At 37.6% G+C, this 24295-nt stretch overlaps 1 pseudogene across 1 annotated transcript; it reads left to right on the top strand.

Moving 5' to 3' along the window:
• Positions 1-3837: 3837 nt before the first annotated feature.
• LOC144023547 (sodium- and chloride-dependent GABA transporter 2-like) lies at positions 3838-23725 on the top strand (annotated as a pseudogene). The gene is made up of 15 exons (XR_013284570.1): positions 3838-3891; positions 12006-12196; positions 12315-12449; positions 13567-13707; positions 14263-14347; positions 14803-14935; positions 15240-15374; positions 17042-17145; positions 17879-18003; positions 18090-18202; positions 19597-19734; positions 19805-19907; positions 19981-20081; positions 21175-21345; positions 21453-23725. The product of XR_013284570.1 is annotated as a sodium- and chloride-dependent GABA transporter 2-like (transcript).
• The last annotated feature ends 570 nt before the right edge of the window (positions 23726-24295 follow it).

Raw genomic sequence — 24295 nt, 5'->3', positions numbered from 1 at the left:
ATAATACAAATGACAGGATTTGACTCAATGTGCAATATGGTCCCTCTTAAAGTAATGGCATAAATCTCTATTATTTCTAAAAGCACAAAAAATGAAGTGAATAATGATTAGATGTAGTAATTTCAGGGTTAAAAATTGAACTGTTAATTAATGTAGTTTATTTTAGCACAGGTGCCTACCATCCTGAGATGACGGTATGATGTAATGTTGATGGGGTACACAATGACTTTCATTATGCTATGTACAGAGGAAAAAGTTGCTCTCTTTTAAATTTGTTTAATGTAAGACAAGTACCAGTACTGTGTTACAGTTTTCCCAATAATCCTTGTTTCACACTTGTCACAAAACCACTGTCCTTTTGGCAGTCTAGATTGGCACACTTCAAGTGATATCATTTGATTTTACAATCTGCTGCAGCACAAAAAACTACTTTATTCCGCATCTTTGAAGTACATGAGCAAGTGGTAGGTGACAGCGGCTGAGCAGGAACACTGGAAGTCCACTGCTGATCTAGTAAATGCTCTCCCGAGCAGTTCAGGTAAGGAGGGGATTTTGGGGGGAAAAAAACTCTGGCTTTTCCAGCTGGCCAAAACGAGCGATCTGGGTGGACTCGCTCAATCACACTTTGTCCACACCACAAAGTCGCAGAAGTCCGTCCAGTTAAACTCATCTGTGCCTGAATCTGAAAATATTACAAACATTGTAATGAAAATATGAAACATAGAATTAAATAAGAAACTACAAAAAGTAAAGCCATACATACCTGGTAATACTATTGGTGTTGTCGTGACAAGTGATGGGAATTGTTGCCATCTGGCACCAGACAGAAATTGGGTGTTGTGACAGCCTCCTTAACCGTGAGATCATAAGAAAAGCTGTCAGTATGCTCAGTAGTTACCATGAACACGTTTTATTGTACTGGAAACAAACTAAAAATACGTCCTCTGAGAGTGGTTAACCTTAACCATTTAGAATAAGTTGATTAAGTAACATGTAACTAGTGAAAGGGTAGCATTAAATTTAATTAAGCCACGGGGAGGCTGTGCATAGTTACTTTTTATTCTTATACGCTCTGCCATATTTGCCTGTTATAAAATTGTTAGAAAAACCACATCAGGTAAACCTAGCTGTGCATGTAAACACAATGATAACAGGAAGCCTGAGAACAAATCAACATTTTTGTGTGCAGAATTACCAACACCATGTGGTTTACTTACGTGCAACAGCAACCGTTTCTTCTGATGCGATGTTAAAGTTTACACTCTGTATCCACCCGCTTACAAAATAATTGTAAGCCTCCAGGGATTTGTTGGCGTGTTATGGAGCATGTTGTCAACACGAGGTAGTGAAAGATGTCCAGAGATGTCACATTTGGCCAGCAAGCTTTCTCCGTCAAAAAAAAAAATCACCCTTGGTCAGGACGTAATTAGGATCAATCCCGCCACACAGAGACACCTTCTGCCTGTATCGTTGTTTTCGATCTTCCGGTAAATCGTGAAAATACTGCGAAAATTACATCAGGTTGATAAGCTCTACCGTGTAACTCGCGAGTGTACCTTGTGAACCGGCGGACACCCAATATGGCGCCCGAAGGAAAAACTCCCATGATGCATTACGATGTGCAAGCGACCTATTCCCTGAACCTCCTAACCTATTCTCTGATTTTCTGCTCTCTAAAGAGCCCTAATATTCCAAAACCAAAGCGACTTCACTCATTCCTTTTAAATTCAGTGCAGGAGAGGCGTGTGGTCTAAATAGAGGAAGCATAAAGTAACTCACTGGAGTCCATGCAGGAGATTGGTGTGTGCAAAGTATGGTTATAAGGAACTGCAAGAAGATCTCCGCTTGTGGATGATTTAAAATGTGCACTTGTAGATCACCCTGACACGACCTGCACCACAACTTAGACCCGGTTTCAGCTGGTCTAAAGTCTACTTTTTGTCACTAAATTGTCAGGTGCGCCGGGGACATGCAATAGAAAAGAACCTCGGCACACCAGAACACGCAGCATGGCGTAGCCTGGTCTGCCAAATTCCCAAACATGGTAAACTAGACTTGCCCTAGCACAAAAATGATTATGCGCTACTTTTTAGAAAAGAAACATACTCTAAACACCTGTAATATATTATTTTTCGGTTCTTGTTTTGTTTTATTTTACTATTATTTTTAATATGCATCAAATTGTATTATTATTTTTAAATAAAAATTACATTTGGTTTTGAATATTATAGTATCATCGCATGTGGCCTGACCATCATGATAAAATGGTGCTTCAGATTTGTATTTGAGTAGCCCTGATATAAGCTAGCATAAAGCTAGCCTTGTTAGCCATAGAATATTGTGCAAAAGCCATTCCTTCAACAGGTTTCACAGATAGCAATTTTGAATGTCTTTTCTTATTATTATTATTATTATTATTATTAATATCTTCTCTAACGTGAGACACCACCAATTCAGTACTGTGAGGTGTATTGGTGACGACCAATACAGCATAGCACACTTTAATAACAATACCGCCACCAAAAATCTTGAGTCTCCTTGCCCGAATGTACCTGTAGTACCGAGACTGATCTGTAAGAGGCAGCATAGTAGAGGAAGATAAAAGAGGAAATGGAAGTAGCAAGGCTAACCGTTATCTTATCTGGTGCAGTGGAAAGTCTTCTTGTCATTTTTTTTTTTTTTTTTTTGTGGCTAGCACCTTATACAAACACTCAACATAAGCAGTGGCTTTTCTTTTTGTACAGGCTCGGACAAACTTGGTGTTCACATTGAGCATAAATATTTGCTGTTGAAAAAAAAATGAACATGCTTAGACTGTATGGTTAGCCCTAACTGTTTTCCGAGTAGCTAGTAGCTTAATATACAGTGGCGCCTTGAGATATGAGTTTCCTAACTTCCAAATTAGAACGCTTATTAGTTCGAACTTGTGGGTGCGGACACGAGCACTGCATCAGCAATGAACTCAACTTACTCATATTCACTTCACAATAAGCATCACTTTGACATATATATATATATATATATATATATATATATATATATATATATATATATATATATATATATATATATATATATTTTTTTTTTTTTTTTTCAAGGCCACTCCCAGTTGAAGTTTACTGTCACATGAATTACTCATGGTGTATTTTGAGACAGAAAGTAAGTGCAATAAAGGGAGGATTTATTTATTTATTTATTTAATTTTTGATTAATTTTTGAAAAAATAATGTTATCCACTGATCACTTTGCACACTTCATGAAAAAGAATGAAAAAGAAATCCAGACATGACAAGGAATGGGGGGGGGAAGTTACATTTTCTATTGACCAATAAACTTTGTCCTAATGTTATCCTGGCTTTTAACGTCACAAAAACACTTAAAAATCATGAAAATTAACTTAACTTAATTTGATGATGTATCTGTATTGACCGGATTGATAGCAAAATATGCAGTATCTGACATCACTGTTGTTTGTTTTTTATAGTGCTATTTATTACCTTACCTGTGCGGAGGAGCTACTTTTTCTTTTCTTTTTTTTTGATGGCCAATTGAACATGGAAAGAAAAAAAAGAATCATGGATTCTTCCAAATTGGCTCAAAAGTCTCAAGTTAACCAGACCATGCGGCCTTACTGAATAGATCCCGCCTTCCAGTCTCTAAAACACAACCATGTCCCCCTCCTTTCTAACCCCCACCTCCTCCCACCTCGCCTCCTCTTGTCTCCCATCCAGCCCACGGTGCTTTCTCTCTTTATCACATGTGCAACATTCGCCCCGCAGGCTTGCCCTTATCACAGCTACACCTACTTGCATTCAGATGAGGGCCAACTCAGGATGAATGAAGTGCCACACGCCAACTGCAGACTGCTGACGTCGTGAGCGCCTTTCTCAGGTACCGTCTTCGCCTTTTCGATCAGGCCACTCGCTTTTTTTTTTTTTCCCTTCTGCGAGTGATGTGTACGCACTGTGGCTGTGAATATGCGTGATTTTAGTTGGGGACACAAGTTTCGAGGAGCAGCTGGGCTTTTGTGCGCTTGTGCACTTATTCTTGGCGCTTGTTGCCACATTATGTAGGGCAAAGGTTACTGGCTACCCAGCAGCGGGAGCGGTTATTTCACTTGTTTAGAATAACATCTCAGTGAGTGCATTCTTTTGGAAACCATTATAGTACGCTGTTGCACATACTCAAGTAGTAACAAATTTATGCTGTACAAATAGCTACTTAAATAATGCTACACCAAAAATTTGTGAGGAAAAAAATGTTTTAAACAGGCCAAATTTGATTTAATGTGATGTATTGATGCTATTCTAAGAGGATCAACAGCTGCTCAACTCTACATAGTGTGGATGATTTGACAGTCAGAGAAAATTGGGATCATTTTGCCTCCCAGTCGTGCCAGGCTTGTAAAAATAAAAAGGTATTCCAAGCCCTGCCAAGTTGATGAAGTTTGGTTTGTGAGTCAAGTCGAAATAGATACAGGCTGATGACAGAATCACATGCTCAGTCGAACGTCACACGGACAGTCTTAAGGCCATGTTGAGTCTTGCTTGGATTGTTTCTCATCAACACAAAAAAAAGTCATTTATCAACTAGAGGTGGTGACACATAGCTACTCATTTCTAGGTAGTCACTCAAGTTAGCTAATCCTGCATTGTTTGTTCGATCTGTGTTTTTGCAATTCAAAACATGTGATCATGATTTGTGACATTGGCCTTTGTAAACTGTTGTAAATGAACTGTTGACACAGTCTCAGAGGAAACTGAAAGGCAGCATCAGCACCATCACAACTAGGGTTGTCATTAGTGAATGTTTAGAATCGATAATTCTATCGGGCGGCGCGGTGGATGACTGCTTAGCATGTCCTCCTCCCAGTAATGAGGACTCGGGTTCGAGTCCAGGTTTCAGCCTTCCTGGGTGGCGTTTGCATGTTCCCCCCGTGCCTGCGTGGGTCTTCTCCGGGTACTCCGGTCTCCTCCCACATTCCAAAGACATGCATGGCAGGTTAATTGGCCGCTCTGAATTGTTCCTAGGTGTGCTTGTGAGTGTGGATGGTTGTTCGTCTCTGTGTGCCCTGCGATTGGCTGGCAACCACTTCAGGGTGTCATCCGCCTACTGCCCAAAGCCAGCTGAGATAGGCTCCAGCACCCCTGCGACCCTTGTGAGGAACAAGCGGTCAGGAAAATGGATGGATGGATGGATGGATGATTCTATGGATTATTTCATTGATTACAGTAATCAAATAATTTGATAAAATGTTAGATTGCTGTCAAGTGTATTACAAAACCCCTTTCCCCAATTACTGTTTATTAACCATGTCTTGTGGCTTAATCATTAAGGATGGGCGAGTATTGATACCAGGTATCGGGCAAGGTATCAGTACTTTCTAATCAGGAACTACAAAATAAAAATTAGAAGAATAGAAAATTGCCGTTAAGTTCAAGCAAATTTAAGGGAAATGTTATATTGGAATATATAGCTCTTTCTTTATGTAAAAAGCACTTGTGATATCAGTACTTGGTATTGGCATTGGGACTCCTGAAGAATTGAGTACACGTAATTGTATTGGTCTGAAAAAGTGGTATTTATTATTGTTTAGTACGACGGCGTATTAGGGCCACGTATATAAATATATATTTTTCAGAGGGAAGTAATATTCCAAGAAAATAACTCACAAATTTGCCACTATATAAAGTAAACAACCAAACAAATAATATAGAGCAAACTTGTCATGACAGCCGCGGTTCTTTATAACTTTATGGTTGAATCTCTGCTGAAGTAATTAATTAATATCTCCTTATTTGAAAACCCGACCGAAAAGTATTGGCACAAACATCCGAGTAGTACGTTACGTGCATTTCTCGTAAGTTTCTGAGTTTGTTTGTTTTTTTTCTCGCAAATGTGCCACTTCATAAACCCGCAAATTTGCCACTTTAGAAATTCGCAAATTTGCCACTTTTTAAATTCGCATATTTTCGATTTTTTTTTTCTCACACAAATTTAAGATTTTCATGGTTTTCCAGAGTAAAAGCAAATGTTTGCAAATGTCTTATTTTGATCAAACATAAACGATAATCTTTTTGCTTTCACGAGGGACTACAGAAATCAGAGCATATTTACTCTTAATGCAAAACCCTAGCCGTTTTGTTCTTCTGTATCTGACCTTCATCCACTGACTGAACGCTAATAAGACATCTAATCACTGAAAGAATTTAATTTCCATTGTCCTAAATAGATAAAAACAAAGTTCATGTTTAGGTTCATGCACTCTGTTGTTTAGCAGAAAGCAAACTTCTTCGTCTTGGACCATGAGAGGCAAGAGTCATAACTCATAAAGACACTAGCGCTGAGGTGGGCAAACTTTTGTGCTGAGTAAGTCATTACCGGTAAAACAATGAACAAAATATATTTTAACGAAAACAGCTTACATAAATGCAACAAATATTACCAGACATTTGTTAATTTAACATTATTATCAGTAGACAATGACATATTTTTCTGGGAGACCCTGATGTGAAACTATTACATTATATTACATTAAAACTGATGATAAACATCCCAGTTAAGTTGTTGAAGTTAATTTGCAGTAGTACATACAAATCATGCCCAGATGGTAACACAATACCAAAAATGGATTCTGTATGCGATCCCTGTCAACTGAAGGATATGACGGCTGGAAACAGAGAGAAACTCATCTCTCATCTCGTGTTGTTGCGGTGTCCTTTTTAGGGTCTGCTCAGCGGGAAGTCGCCTCCTTCTCGACGAGTGTCAGCAGCATAGGGGACTGATTAAAAAAAGTTGCTCTGAGAATGTTGTTTTCAAGCTGTCCTTTCGGACAACAGCTGCGGCAAACCGTGGCCTCTGCGACATGCTGTGACGAGCGCTTCGATATTTTAACATCTGCGCTGCCCAGATAGGCAGTTTTGTGAATTTGCTTTTTTTTTTCTCTTAAAAAACAACCAGCTTTTTTTTTTCTTTGAAGGGAGCAGTGATGAGTGAATGATGCGAGTTTGCATGGACCAGTGCACTATAGATGTGAAAACTGAATTTTAGTGGCCAAGCAGATTATTGTTAATCTGACTGGCCTCGAGCAGACACAGTACCATATATAAAAAAATAATAATACGTTTATTTCTCTAGCATTTTTGAAACAAGTTGCAAAGTGCTCTACAATGCACAGTAAATCATTAAAGTATAAAAATGTGCATTCATCAACAAACCCATAGAAGTTTACTAAAAGCCAGTGTCCTTCAATATCCATAGCCTCCAAATTAAAGACCCTAGTTCAAGTGAGGCTAATCTGCTGTACATGCCAATGTGGTAAATGTTTAAAAAATGTACACTACAAACTGTACAGTAGTGACAGTTTAACAGGAAGGCTTGAAACAAGTACAGTATTGCATCATTTTGTTTTTTCCGAGGACCGAAGAGAATCAAATCTTTTCTTTTCTTTTTCATTTTCTTTTTTTTTTTTATTTACAAGTACAAAAGATTTAAAAAATGAGCATGCAAATTCACCGTGTCGGATCAGCTGCAGTGGTTGAGCCTGAGGGGAATTTCCTGAGCTTGTTAGCTGCGCTTGAGCTCAAATCCTCGTTGTAGTTGTTTTACAACGTATGTATTTACAGCGCAATAAATAGTTTAACAAGAGGCAGAGCTTACTTGTGGTGTCATTGAGAATGGAATTGCCGGCTTTAACAAGAGATGGCGTATAATGATTATAAAAAAAATATAATGAGATGGTCTGGATTAAAAAATGTAAAAACAATCAAATAAATAAATTAATAATAGTAATATCATCTGTTTAATATTGTTGTTAAATTTCTAAAATAAACACCAAAAATTGCCAATTTACCAGCAATGACACCAGCATCTTCTCTGCCATGAGTTTTTTCTAGGAATTGTTTAAATTCCTTCATCCATCAATCCTCGATGCATCTTTGATCACCACTCGAGTGGTGGGTGTGCTTAAGCTTACCCCCGCTGGCTCAAGGCTAAGGGGCGCGCCCTTGGCTGGCCTGCGGCCAGTTGTAGGGCGTATACTATATAGACAAACCATTCACACTCTCATTCATGCCTATGGACAATTTAGAGTCCTCAATAGAATGTAACATGCATGTTTCTGGAATGCGATAGAAAAGCAGATTACACAAGCACAGGGAGAATATAAAAATGCCACAAGTCGGTACTCTGCTTCCAATGCTAAAAAATTTTCACAACAGCTCCATACATTAAATAAAAGATACAATAAACAACAATATACTGGAGTTGCGGGGGGGGGAAACAACATTAATTTTTACCATACAATTCTAAGTACTTGTTCTATTTACTATTATAACTCAGTGCATGTAATGGATTGCCAAAATTACAAACCGTCCACAGTCAGTAAACATTAGCCAATAAGTTATATAGTCACATGGTTAATATGTTTCATTACGTTCTTTTCCTCTTCAGTCTTTTCCATTTTCCATTTTTTGGCACAGAGTGAGTTAGAGTAAAATCTTGTTTATCGAGGAAATTCACGAAGTAGGGATCATATATTTACGGTATTATATATAAATATTTAACAGCTTTATGCATGCACTTTAGAACCAACAAACAATACAGTATATGCATGTGAGGTTCAGGTATTATTTTTGTCCACTTGGGGTCGGTAGTAGTCATGATTAGTCAACTAATCAGATCATATAAATGGCCGCATTTGGCATCAACAAGCAGCTGCTCCTACACAAACAGCGTTAGTTTACAGCAAACAAAATCAAGACAAGATGATGTAGTACATTCAACTTTTGCTGAACTTTGCAGCTTGTACCCACATTCCTGACACGTTTATAAATGATGGTGCAACTTCAAGTGGCCTTAATATTTGTAGCTGTAAATGTTCAGTGCATTTTGAAATGGAACCAAAAATTATACACAATGCAATTATGCGTAATGAATACTTTGAAAGTATCTATAAATACAAAAAGATATACATGTAAACATTTTTCACTCTTCTTAGGCATCAAGCATAATTTTAATGTAGAAGACAGTGAAATCAGATGAGTAGAATTAAGTAATGGCACAGTTCTAAGGAAAACTAAAAATAAACAGGATTTTGTTTTGTTTTATTTAACATTTTCAATCCAAAAAGTTTTGCTTTGTTTCACTAGTATGTATGATTTAAGAAATATTAAACGAATCTGCAAAACGTAACTATTAAACGCTATAGCATGTTAGCATAACCAAACATGACCTTGTGTTACAAGCAACACATCAATTACACACTATAACTGTGTCTGCTAAGATAAGATAACCAGACATGAGCCACAATTTTCTTTCACCCTCGCGCTGCCATGAAAGGCAGGTTTGCATCGTGCAAAAAGCATTTTGTCTTTCGGACTCTGTTGCTAACACTGGTTAGCCATGAAACTGGCCACAGTGCTTTGTTTACAATACATCACGGATGACCCAGATTACCACAACTGCGCATGTGTGTCACAGACAGGCAGATGGTCAGCAGGAACATCGGCAAATGAGGCGGTTTTGAGAGGAAAAAGAAAACTGCAAAAATAATGATGGCGTATGACTATTAAATTAGCCGTTAAATCAAACAAATATTCACTGGCTGGTAAAGGTCCCAGTAAATATATATGATCGTATAACTTCTTTTCAGCACAAATGCAAAGAATTAAATTGAATACAAGTGTGCTTCAAGTAACACTTATGAATATCTACCATTTAATCAGTTTTACAAGTTACTCACCGTTTAAGTCAACTGTCATGTCTCAGTCTGAACACCGGGTGGCGCCCATGTAATAACGTACATGACTTATATAGCAGAAGAAAAGGTGCAAAGAAGATATCCAACATGTCAAATAAATAGTATTGTGAGCTGACTGCTGAGCTGCAAATAAACTCAATAAATTTAAATAAATCTGTCCTCAAATGTCCTCAATCAGAGCGCACCAAAGCTAGATGCTAATGCTAATGGGCCACATTCTATCACAATTGGAAAGCTATTATCTGACCAGTGGCTTCATCCTCTGGGTTAACAATTTTCCATGCAAATAAAATATATAGGCTATTTTTTGGTGTTTCGCACTGCTGTAGCCTTCAAATTATTGTATGTTATTACATATTTTCTCATTTTATGCCCATGCCAAAGCCATATCTCATAAAATAATATTTCTTTGGTGCCATCTTTAGGCATGTTAGGGCAGGACCAATGCGGAAGTGAGAGGATGCTCATGTAGTCAAGCCATAGCCTTGTCTAATTAAAATCAAAAGTGTTTTGGCGCCATCTTGTGGCATCCGTAGGCGATTAAAAGGTCTTCTTTGGAATATATCACGTATTTGTCGATTTCCACTATTCGTAGCATGGCGGTGGACACATGCTGACGATTGATCTCCTCCTTCATCAGTGGGAGAACTTAAAAGATCCTTTGAGCTCAATGTGTTGACTGCAGCAGGTGTAGTCAGGTCAAAGTCTGTTCCGATGTCACATTCTTTATTAGGCCGCCGCTGACCTCATTGTTGCGGCTTATGAGGTCACTGTGGTCTATACATCATTTTGTGCAGCGTAGTCGCGCACATATTTGCAGGAAAATTTGCCACGCTCCCACACTTAAGCCAAAGCAGGCACACAAAAGCAACATTGAGGAGAATGTCCCTCTGTTGCCAAGCGGCTTTGACCCGCTGGTGACCCGCTGTGACAAGACTGCGGTCATTGTGTTCACAATGCCAAAAGTTCCATTTGCATCGTCAAGACTGAAATTACTGTTCTGCGAAAGCAAGTATCAAAATCTCACAAAACGACGTGCATCTTTAAAGCAGAAAAAGAAAAAAATTATGATGCTTTTTTAAAATGTTTTTATTTTGGAGCAGAGCTGTTAAAATGGGAACGTCATCACATGACATGTTGGACCTAACAATTAGGGATGTCACGATATGGGCAATATCGTGATATTAAAACTGCCACAATATCCTTGTCGTCATGTACACAATATTTAAAAGGAACACATTTGTCAGGTTGATTTCCATTTGTGCAGTTATAGCACCCTCTAGTGGCTAGTTTATTAGTGCAATGTAATATTCATTAAAGATGTTTTGGACTTCTATGTTTAAAATCTATGCTAATTGTCAGATGAAGGGGAACTTAATTTGCTTGTGAAGCGATCAATGTGTGCTTGCATTAGCAAGTCAGTGCCTCAAAATTGTTATTAGAGATTGTAGGTGGTTTATATGCATTGCGGTTATGTACAAAAGCACATTATTGTGCTTTTTTTAGTATGAGTATTTTTTATTTTTTATTTTTTTTACAATATAGTGATCTTTTTTAATTATCGCCAACCCCCCACAATATCATGACAATTATCGTATCGTGACCTTCATATCGTGATGATATCGTATCGTGATGTTTGGATATCGGCCTAGTATTATATCAGTAACAAATATTTTCCATAATTTGCACGCCTGCAGATAGCTTCAGTTTATAGCGTATTAAAATTTTTGTTTTCCTCATCAAATTTATTTCACGTGGTGTAGTTGGTTACTTTTTATGAGTATAACTGTGTAATTGTTGCTTCATTTTAGCCAATTTCCTGGAAGCTCCTGTTCTCTTTTTGCCTCCATGTGTCAGCTGCTGTTTGCCATCATTGGCAGTCCCTCGAGTTTCCTCTCCTCATGCTCAGCTGCCTCCACTTCTCTCACTGTACTTCAGTGTATTTATAACACTCGACTGTCATGCGTCCAGGTCCAGTTTGTCAGTTGTTTATGGTGTTTGGTTTTTATGTTCCTGTGTAAATATTTCCTGCTTGTTTTAATTTATTTAACATTGCCATGTCCATCCCACTGGTGATCAGTGACTGCTACCACTTAGAAAATATGACTACTTCATTTTAAAAAATAGTCCACAGAATATCACTAGCATTCTTTTCTCATGTGTTGGTTTTATATTTCCCTTTGATGTATGGATTTAAAGAATTCCATGCTTCTGCTAATCTTATCTTGGGCTCATATTGTTGCAGTGCCATGGAAAAGCCGTATGACCCTGAGGTCATGCTCAAGAGGAGCAAGGAGAGCGCTTCGCCTGGACCCACCGTTGTGGCCAGAGGAGAGTGGTCCAACAAGATGGAGTTCCTCCTCGCAGTCGCCGGACAAATCATCGGCCTTGGAAACGTGTGGCGCTTTCCTTACCTGTGCTACAAGAATGGGGGCGGTGAGTTGGAATCAATCACATTTCATTGTAGGGGTGGCTTCTATTTGTTGTGATTTTACCATATGTGTTGTTGTATTGAATGTATAATAACATATATGCTAATCTTTTTTTTCCGCAGGGGTGTTCTTTATCCCTTATGTGCTCTTCCTCTTTACATGCGGCATCCCTCTTTTTCTGCTGGAGACATCTCTCGGCCAGTACACTAAACAGGGCGCCATTACCTGCTGGAAGCAAATCTGTCCCCTCTTTGGAGGTAAATAGTCACTCTCGAGCCACAGTAATTTATAAAACTGCATAAATAACACCCAATGCAAGAGCTGTGAGGAAATTCTAATTGTTGTACTTGTCATCCTGCACTGTATGGCCAGCAGTTTACTTTAAAGAGGAAGGCAACCTGATATTTCTTGGCCATATGTTACATGTGACCTCACTAGTCTAAACATGACATTCTGATTAATATTACATTTCTGGAATATGAGTTGTGAAGCAAAATCCAGCCGTTTTTATCCATCTCGGGGAGCGGCCATTTTGCCACTTGCGGTCAACTGAAGATGACATCACAGTTACCCAGTGAGCAACTGTGATGTCATCTTCAGGTGGCAGCAAGTGGTAAAATGGCCCTGAGATGGATAAAAACGGCTGGATTTTGCCGCTTAACTTATATTCCACTTATGCAATATTAACCAAAACACCGTATTTTGACTAGTGGGGCTGCATCAAATATATTATTGTCCCAAAAAAAAAATCGGGGGTTGATTTTCCCTTTAAATATTCATTCAGATGTAATCCCTTTCCTACTCACAGCAATTCTATTTGTGGGGTTTGCAATATGTTACGGTGCCCAGTGTTGGTGGAAAAAGAAAATCTGCAATTTGCAAATTATTTACAGAACAAGAGTTGTAACTGTCTGCTATATTTTCTTAACGCCCAAAACAAGCATTTCACAAGTGAGCCGGTGCCTAAAGTGTTGTCTTTGAAGTGAAGCAATGTCATACTTGCGCTCCACATATTGCACGTCAGTGAGATCTGAGCTGAGCAATCGGCATAGTTGCGCTACCTTCTCGCTTTCTTTGTTTGCAACTTTCATTTACAAGACTTTCCCTGGAATTGACAAAAGTAGAATTTATTTATTTATTTAGGTATCCTTTTATTTATTCATTTATTTATTTCATAATGACATTCAGTGGGTTGTACAGTATTTTAAGGTTAACAAGTAATGTCATAATCCAGTTTTCATGTCGTTTGACCTTTGATGTTAGGTTGCACTCGTTAAAAAATGCAACTCCATTATACAGTATGATGCCGTGATTTGGAGGTTTAATTTCAATTTGGAATATCAATGTTTTCTTCTCTTTTCCCCAATCTTTTAGGAATGGGTTATGGAAGTCAGGTGGTAGTTTTATACTCCAGCATCTATTACATCATCATATTGGCGTGGGCATTCTTGTACCTCTTCTCTTCCTTCAGCTCTGAGCTTCCGTGGGCCAGCTGCAGAAACAGCTGGAACACAGGTATGTAATATAATAGATCTCGTCGGTGAATGAAATTGTGGATCATATCAACTACCTCTCAAATGTTGGAAATGAAACTCCAGTTTAAGCAGATATAGGCTATTTTCTTATACAGAGCATTATTATTTGTTTGTCAACATCACCATAAAGTGCCTTTGAGACTTCCCCATTTCACACCATGAGATTTTCCATTGAACCTCATTGTCATTATATTAAGCAGATGTGCTATTAGCATTGCCTATTAGTCAAGCTCCCCCAACATACTTGGGGCCACTAAAAAGTATTCCCATTTTCCCTCCAGATCATGAAGGACACCAAAGGCACTTTCTAGTGATATTAAGCTGTTTTTGAAAATGTGTGACTCATATTATTATAAAATGTTTAAATGCATTTTATCCCTTGTAGACCCTTGGTCACTTCTGCAGTTGAAGTAAATAAATGCACCTGGCCATTTTATGAGTAAATATGGTATCCTGTAGCAGCTCCTGTGCGCACAACTTACGTGAATGTACTGTGCATTGAGCTTAATGAGTCTGATGTCTGTCTTTGCAACAGAGACGTGTGTGGAGTTCAGTCAGAGACGTGTTCTCAACTGGACGGTGGCAGAAAACGCAACATCCCCTGTGAGGGAGTTTTGGGAGTAAGTCAATCAAAAAAAAATTTAAGGGGAAGTCAACCCAAACAAAAAATGTTTTGACAATAATATGGTCTATGCAGCCCCACTAGTCTAAATACGATATTCTGGTTAATATTGCGTTAGTGGAATATGAGTTATCCATCTCATGGGGTGGCCATTTTGTCACTTGCTGTGAGCTGTGATTGGTTGTTACCTGAGCCTTGAGCAACTGTGATGTCATCGTCAGTCGACAGCAAGTGGCAAAATGGCCGCCCCCTGAAATGCTTAAAAATGGCTGGATTTTGCTTTATAGCTCATATTCCACAAATGTAATATTAATCAGAATAACATGTTTATACAAGTAAGGTCACATATAACATATTATTGTCAAGAAATGTTTAAGGTTGCGTTTCACTTTAATGAAAAGAAGAAGAAGAAGCTAGAAAAGTGCCTGATGTTCATGTAAATGCCATCCACAGGAAAAGAGTACTGAACGTAACGGGAAGTGTCCAAGAGTTGGGTGGTTTGCGATGGGAGTTGGCTCTTTGTCTACTTTTGTCCTGGATCATTTGTTACTTTTGCGTGTGGAAAGGAGTCAAGTCCACGGGAAAGGTAGATGTCTTTAACATGTTTGCTTATTTGTTTTACACATAAACTATAGTCTGTATGTATGTCTCTGTCTGTCTGTCTTGCATCAGAACTCAATCTTGTGATTAGTTCCACTTTCATCATGTGATCGTCTGCTTTTCCTTCCTTGCTGGCAAATATTGCTGCATTGAACAAATATTTGAAAACGAGTCACTGTAAGTCAATAGTTACTTGTCACAGTGGGGGAAAGTGTTTTTATTGACTGGGATAACATTCAGCACAAAAAAATTGCACTCTAAGAAATAAGAATTCCCACTTGGTCTGACAGGTTGTGTACTTCACGGCCACGTTTCCGTACGTGATGTTGGCCGTGCTGCTTGTCCGTGGGCTGACGCTGCCCGGGGCCATAGATGGCATCAAATTTTACCTCTACCCGGAACCATCTCGCCTCGCTGATCCGCAGGTATGAGCCTCTTAATCCAATTAACTTCATGTGACGCGAAACATCAAGACACAGTAACCCATAATGACTAAGTTACACATTAATTTTGAAATGGTTTGACCCTGTGCCAGGTTTCGAGGTTTGCATGGTGGCGTGTGGACGACCCAAGTGTAGGGAAGCAGGGAGGCAAGAATTGAATTTCCCAAAAATAAATAAGAAGTAAACAATAAATTCTAAATACAAAATCAACCAAAGCCCAACAAATCAAGACTCAAAGTAACAAAGAAACAATAAGAAACAAAACATTCACCATCACGGCGAAAATCTGAAGACAAAGGCAGGATCTTGTCAAGTTACACTTTAGTACAAGTTTCACAAACACCAGCCTCACATCATCATCAATATGAACTTTATATAATGTTAATCCTCAACCAGATGTGTTTCCAAGTGTTCTTATTATTATTTTAAACCTCGTTACGCTAAATGTTTTTAAAGTTGGTTGAATAGTGTTTTAACATTGTCAATGTATGTTCCTTTAGAAAATGTTATAATTTACTTTAATTTTCTCTTCTTCCTCTGAATATTAACTACTGTTTTTGTTGATGCTTATGTGTTGTCTTTCCTTGTGTAAAGCTCATTGAGTTGCCTTGTGTATGAAATATGCTATACAAATAAACTTGCCTAAATAAGGTATTGGCAAAACCAGTTGTCATTTTTATGTTCAGCAGAGTTTTAACTTGTCTACATTACTTTTAAAAATAAGTAATCAGTAAAGTAACTAAGTGTCAGGGTTACCTGTGGTTACCTGTTTGACATCTATTAAACACGACGCAAAAAAGGAGAGAAGACAATTCAGGGCTCGTGAGGAGAGAGGAGAGGAACTGACTGACACAATTCACTCCTGCGCTCTCTGAAGATTCCTCTCCTCACCCTTTCTATTTATTTGGTTTTCCATGCCCCTAGTTACATGGGTATTCCAACCCTAAAAATGCAAATGCAAGGCATAGTTGGAACACAGTGTACTTGTTTGTCTATGTGTTGTGCATGTGAGTGGAAGATTGCTGAGTACGTGTGGTCAAGTTTGCAATCATTTCTTAACAGAAAACAGGCGACCTCAGGAGACTGGCTCGAACCATTCTGCTGCGTTAGATGTTACTTTTGAACTTTAGTCATCGGTAAAGCAATTGGGTTATTTTTAAATTCAAGTAATCAGTAAAGTTACCAAGTTACTTTTAATATCATGTGTACTCAGTAAAGTTAGTTACATTTAAAATCAAGTAGTCAGTGAGGTACTTTTAAATTCAAGTAATCAGTAAAGTAAGTTACTTTAAAAAGCAAGCAAATAAAGGTTCTAAATTACTTTTGAAAATAAAGTAATCAGGCAAGTAGCAAGCAAGTTAGTTTAATGTCAATCAATAAGGTAGGTTAATTGTAAAATCAAATACTGTCATCAGTAAAGTTACTTTTGAGTATAGAGTAAAATAAAGTTCCCTCGACTAAGTGTTGCAGTGGTGCCTATAAAAAAAAAAAAAAGACTAACAGGGAGTGGGCCGCTGGGTCATTTATGTACTATTTTTTTCTGCTGATGATGATTGATTGCATTGCAGTCGGACGTTACCGGGCAAACATGAAGCATTTTCCACTGACACCGTCGCTAAATGTTTGCCTCTGATGTCCTTGTCTTGCAGGTTTGGATGGACGCTGGCACGCAAATCTTTTATTCCTATGCTATTTGCATCGGCTGTTTGACGGCACTTGGTAGTTATAACAAGTACAACAATAACTGTTACAAGTAAGTTGACATAAAAAACTGTTATGTACACATGAACAATCTAATGAGATCAAATATTCTTTCAAAGTGTTGTTAAGAAAACTCCATATTATTAAGAAAAGCCTCTCAGGCCATTTGTAACAGATTTGACTTGAGGGTCACTGAGGGTCAATCCCTCATACTACTGCTGCAAAGGCTTTTTAAAGCCTGATACATAAACATACTCCTGTTTAAGTAAACATTGCGCAAACCCATGCCACTGTTCTGTTTCAGGAATATACATAGCCGTACAAAAGGAGTAGCGCACTGTATACAGAACTGACCCACTTTGCAAAGTTGGCTGACTCCAGACGCAACACAAGGCCACAGAGGAAACCAAGGAAACGGGGAAATGATGGCAATTTAGAAAGTAAAAACAGCCAAAAACAACAAACAGAGGAGCCACAGAAAAGCATAGAAAACAATACAAAAAGACCGCTAACATCAGTTTTACACTCTTTTTAGGAAATTAACACAATTGCGGTTTGTTTTTACGGCCTATCAAAAGTAGTTCAGTTTGAATGGCCCTTTTGTTTCTTGGGGTGGAGGGCGGGTGTTACAGAAAGCAACAAATGTTCGTTGATGGGCTGGAAAGTATCAACAAAACCACAAAGTTGAGACACAGTATGTAAGGAGCTGAATATCGAACATTTTTTTTAGGGCACCAAATATGACTTTAGTAGCAAAGTGAAATGAGTTTTGTTGTTCTTTTTAGGGATTGTGTCTACTTGTGCCTCCTGAACAGCGGGACCAGTTTCGTGGCCGGTTTTGCCATCTTCTCGGTTCTTGGCTTCATGGCTTATGAGCAGAACACAGACATATCCAAAGTAGCGGAATCGGGTAAGACGTCACAAACTGCACCCGTGAGGGAATTCGATCAAAGCATTGCATGACACTCAAACAAAAGGACCGTTTTCTCGCTGCAGGTCCCGGCCTGGCCTTCATCGCGTACCCTCGAGCCGTGGCCATGATGCCCCTTCCGCAGATTTGGGCCATTTTCTTTTTCGTCATGATCATCCTGCTTGGATTGGACAGTCAGGTTGTGCATTTTTCTATTGTGTAGCACACATGCTAATGGGAAGATAAGAAAAACCTTAGTCAGATTACAAAAACAACAATTATCCATCCATCCATCCATTTTCTTAACCGCTTGCTCCTCACAAGGGCCGCGGGGGGTGCTGGAGCCAATCCCAGCTGGCTTCGGGCAATAGGCGGGATACACCCTGAATTGGTTGCCAGCCAATCGCAAGGCACACAGAGACGAACAACCATCCACACTCACAAGCACACCGAGGGACAATTCGGAGCGCCCAATTAACCTGCCATGCATGTCTTTGGAATGTGGGAGGAGACCGGAGTACCCGGAGAAGACCTACGCGAGCACGGGGAGAACATGCAAACTCCACCCAGTAAGGCCGGAGCCTGGACTCAAACCCGAGTCCTCAGTCCTGGGAGGCGGACGTGCTAACCAGTCATCCCACCGTGCCGCTCAATAACAATTATTATTATTATTATTATCATTATTATTATTATTATTATTATTATTATTATTATTACATTTCATATTTGTTGCAAGAATTTAGCAGTTTTTTTTCCCATAATTGGTATATCAAAATCCCTGTATTAATTTTTTATCTGTTTATATTTCATGTAATAATTGATTTAACAATTTATAAAACTAAAACAATAAAATACAAATATGAATAATTATATATATATATATATATATATATATGTATATGTATGTATATATATATATATATATATATATATGTATGTATATATATATATATATATATATATATAAATTGCATTAAATAATTGGTTAATTAATCATAATTAAATAATTATGAATACCGCAACCCTTGTGAGGGGCAAGCGGTTCAGAAAATGGATAATTATGAATAATACAGTTCATAAGGGAGAATGAATTTTACAATTTTTTAACTACTAACTTTTAAGCTCTCCGCCTTCTCTGCATGACATCTGTGCACTCATGGCCAACAATGAGGCACACTTCACTGGATGTCACATCAGATTTTTATTTTCCCTCTTTGCTATTCTGCCTTTCTCTGCGTGACGGGCGCGCACTCATGGTGAACAACGAGGCATTCTTAAGTGGCCAATCCAGCGAACTGTCCGAAGGGAAAAACTTTTTTTTTTTTATGTAGGCATTGTATGTAGGTGACTCGCTAATTTCCTATCTCTGCAAAAGAAGGAGGTGCTTAAACACCAAAGTGTGTCATACACCTGATAAAATCAGGAAAAATACATTTAGGAAAAACAATTGAATGTGTTCCTCCACAATCGAGTCCTACATAGTTCTCAGTCTTTGTCACTAAAGTTTAAAAAGCGAAAAGTCATAACTTGATATTGCAATCAGAATAGTGTATGAAATGTGTACTGTGTGTAACATACATGTCTCTCTTTCAGTTTGTAGGTCTGGAAGCTCTTGCAACTGGCATTTGTGACCTGAAACCTTCCTTCTTCCATGTTGGCCATAGACGCAAACTCCTCCTTCTCCTCATCAGTGTTTTCTGTTTCTTCGTCGGCCTCGTAATGGTCACTGAAGTAAGGCGGAATTCTGTTGACTTTTCTTTCAATTCCTTCATTCTAACGGTGCCTCCTGTCACGCACGCAGGGAGGATTGTACATCTTTCAGTTGTTTGACTACTACGCCTGCAGCGGGATGACTCTGCTGCTGTTTGCCCTACTTCAGTCCGTGTGTGTTGGATGGGTTTATGGTCAGTATGGTAAATTTCACGTTCGAATGGCTCAAGCAAACTTCCTCACCATCGTTTCACCACGTGACCACAGGAGCGGATCGTTTCTATGACAACATCGAGGACATGATTGGATACAGGCCTTTGCCACTGATTAAACACTGCTTGAAATATATCACCCCACTAATCTGCATGGTAAGTAAACAAGTCGGTCTAACTTGACTGTTTTGAAACAGGGAATAATAGTTTACTCTGTTGAAGATTAACATTACTCTCATTTTACCGACTTTGGTTTTATGATAATGGATGAAAATAGCCTGGCCACTTCTTGCAGAAACTGTCAACAACCTCTGGCAGGTTCTGCAAGTTTTGACACGCAACACTTGCTATGTGGGTTAAAAAGAATGTCTCCAGATGGTATTTTCTTCACATTTTTTTTTTTTCAAAAGCAATCATAATATTCAGTCAGAGACCATTGTGTTACTTCTTCACTTCTAATGAAAAAAAAAAAAGAAAAGCATGGTTTTATGAAAATGCTGGAAATATTCCCATCCATCCATTATTTGTGGCTTTTTTTTTTTTTTTACACTGTGATGTGAGTCGCAACTAAGAAGAAAAAGGATTAAGTTTGATTAGGTTAGAGTAGATCGCAAGGATCAGAAAATGGATGTGATTGAAGCCAAGTCATGGTCGACTGATTAACAATCATCGAACTTTGACAATAAATTATTAACAGCTATGAATACATGGACTACACTGTGGCGCCACCTAGAGGATTATAGCTGAGTAAATCCTTGGTTTGTAGGTAAGAAAAATAATAATAATAATAATGTATTATTCAAATAGCATAATCTTATATGAAATGATTAAAAATGTATTCACAGCCAATAAAGAGTAGATTTGAATTAGTAGTCAGGATATATCAGGATTAGACTATCAAATTGTTGAAATTTTATCTTTTAGCTTGACATAAATACATGTGAAAAATACAATTTTGAATAAAAAGCTTTACATAAACAATGTTATTATCACAGACATGTCATGTGTTGGTAGCTGATGTAGAATGTTCTAGACAAAGACTATGCTAGAATCCTTGACACAAAACAGAAACAAGTTTTAATTTGTCCGTTGTTGCTATTAGATGCTAGCTAGCAGTTGCAGTTTAGCCATGTGGCTAGTTGCACGAGGGACGAGGAAGATTAAAAGTCACGAATTGTTAGAAAGTTTAAGATGAATATTTATGTGGTGGATAAAGGTTAAGCCACTGCTTTTTCTTGTCTGTTTTCAGGGAACTCTTATCTTCTCCTTGGTCAAATACAAACCTCTGAAGTTCAACAACACCATTGAGTATCCGTGGTGGGGTTATGCTCTGGGCTGGTGGTTCACGCTATCTTCCACACTCAATGTTCCTTTATGGATGGTGTACAACCTGATTACCACTCCGGGGACACTTTGGCAGGTAAAATTTGGATTTGATTTATATTCATCCCAAAACATTTAGCCCTAAAATGGGTTATTTCCTTTTCAAGTAATTGTAAACATTCAACATTCTTTCTTGTTTGTTAGCGGTTTGGCATCCTCTGCACTCCATCTGAAGATCTTCCCTCGCCCAAATCGGACAAGAAAGTACTTGAACTGCACAACTTGACGCACAAAACAAACATCATGTGAAAACATCGGGCACTTCCATTGAACACTGCGAGGCACAACAAACAACTTTAAATATCTTTACAACACCAAAGCTGACATTCACAACCGGGTGTTCGCCTTTCAAGCTATACCAGGTTAGATAATAATCAACCATGGAGTCAATTCCTCATTGTTTGTCCATTCCTATCCTCCAATATTTGATGGTTTACATAAAGGGATTTTTTTTTTATTAAAAAAAAAAAAGGGAAGGTTGTAAAGTGTTGCCAAAAGCAACCCCAATGATGAATATAATATGCGGTGCTTTGAAAATTTTAGACTTTGATAGGATAAAATTGTTTCTGCTTAGCTACTGTGGACACAGAACACAGAACCTGGCTGGTTCCAATAATTGCAGATCCATTGTCATTGAAATATTGAAAAACTAAAGAAAAACATTTGAGTCCTGACAAATGATCTTTTTCAATTTCCCTCAAAGTGCCTTAACCCATTTTAAATTATTACAAATATATGTTCCCTAGTAGAATATGAATCTGCATCAAATTATCTTCAGAAAATGTCGCCAATATTCTGCACCTTTTTTTTTCCCACAATAAAACATAATGGGCTATTATCTATTTTATTGGATTAGTCCTAAAAAAAATATATCTAAGGACTCCACAAATTGCCATCAAAAATTCATGTATTTGTTTTTAACTGAATCCGACTAACACGCAATCAGACCAACTAAACTCAGCAAAAACATTCACTCCTAAATTCAGAAAGAGTGGCAAACAAGGCCAATCATTGATTGGATCTGCGCCAAAATATGCACCTTGCAAAATAGTTACACACATTTTTCATTTTTAAGTTCAAATCCGCTGGATGATCTGCAATAAAATTCTTCCGTGGCCATTGGTCCACTCCATCACCAAATTTGATGGAACTTGATCTTGAAAGCAAGCCTTATGGGTGTCATATCATCTTTTTATGCAATCGAATGTGGTCCAAACACTGAAGGGCTCCTTGTCCAGACTCCAGCTACTGTCCACATTTGCACAATGGGGAAGAACTTGTGGTTGTCACAGAGGACATATTTGTAACCATTAAATGGATTATATATTTTTTGTAATTACGTTGTATCTTTACCAGGGTTGAGGAGTGACGGAATGATGTAATGGTGTTACGTAATTGGGATAAAAAAGAAAAGAAAAAAAGAAAAGGTGATTTTATTCCGCTACAGTTACAGAAAAATTTATATATATATATATATATATATATATATATATATATATATATATATATATATATATATATATATATATATATATATATATATATATATATATATATGTACTATAATCAGACTACATAGTGAAATTTAATGTTTGGTTTATTTCACCGGATTACAAACAGCCACTTATAAGTCAATTTTCACTTGATAACACACACTGGATCATAAGTTTTAAAAGCATTGCTATGAAGTTAGGCGGCATAGTGCGCTAGTGGTTAGCATGTCTGCCTCATAGTTCAAAAGTTCCGGATTTGAACCTTGGGTTCTCCGGCTTCCTCCTACATTATAAAATATTTAAAAAATAATAATAATAATTTAAAAAAAAAAATTTAAAAAAAAAAAGACCGAAAAGACCAGACAACTTGGTCTAAATATAGATGGTATTGATATTTAATTTCTTTTGTCTTTATTTGCATATTTTGTATTCACACAGACTTATCCAAAAGTAACTCAAAGTAATCAAGTTACATTAATATTATGGTAGTTGGATTTCATTATTGGCTACAATTTTTTTTAAACAGGTAACTAGTAACTGTATCGGAATACATCTTTAATGTAACCCTTCCCAACCCTGATTCTTACAGTATTGTTACCGTCTTGATTTTGTGTTTTTAATAATATAAAATGATCTTACTGATATGCTTGGAATTTTGTCAATTTTGCTTTTTTGCAATTTACTTGCTATCTTATTGATATGTGTGATCTTTGTATAACACTACGGTGCTGTGATATAAACACGTATATATCAGAGGGCTGGAACAAAATTTTGGTTTATTTTACTTGCGTCAGATATTGTATGAATGGATGATGCATTTAACTGACAGTGTTACTCATCTTCAGAATGTATGACGACAAGTGATTCCTTAAATTGTATCGAATTGATTCATTTGAAATAAATGTAGCCTCTGTGAACTGCTTGGCCATTCGCATCCTGCCGTCTCTTTCACCATTCGTTTTATTTATATGCACATGAAGTATATATATATACATATATATATATGGGGTGTCAAAATTAGTGCGTTAATTAAAAGTTCCTTTAATGCCACTATTTTTCAACGCACGATTATTGACCGCCCCTTACTTGGAAAGCCTGTACTAAGCGAATTCCAGTCGCAATGCAGCAGACAAATGTAATAATGCATATATTTGTGGAGACTCGGATCAAATTATATTTTAAAATTTTAAAAATGTGCAAAATTTTACAAGTCACTTCATGTTAAAGATTAGATGGTTCTTAATTTGAAAAGAAAAATGCATTGACCTGTCACCAATGTCTTATAAATGCAATTATGCCATCTAGTGGCAGAAAAATGACCAACGCAAATCAACATCACACTCGTTTTTTACAGTACAGTTCATATTTTTAATTTTAACTCAATTTTATGAATTATTATGAAATTATTGTATCAATAACTAAAAGATGCAGCCATATTTCTATTAAACATTTTTCCCACTTTTATGTTAAGCGTATGAAAAATGAAAAAAAAAA

Source organism: Festucalex cinctus, chromosome 8 (genome assembly GCF_051991245.1).
Source record: "Festucalex cinctus isolate MCC-2025b chromosome 8, RoL_Fcin_1.0, whole genome shotgun sequence".
NCBI classification, from domain to species: domain Eukaryota; kingdom Metazoa; phylum Chordata; class Actinopteri; order Syngnathiformes; family Syngnathidae; genus Festucalex; species Festucalex cinctus.
The sequence above is the reverse complement of the archived record's forward strand: the minus strand, read 5'-3'. Positions and strand labels throughout refer to the sequence as shown.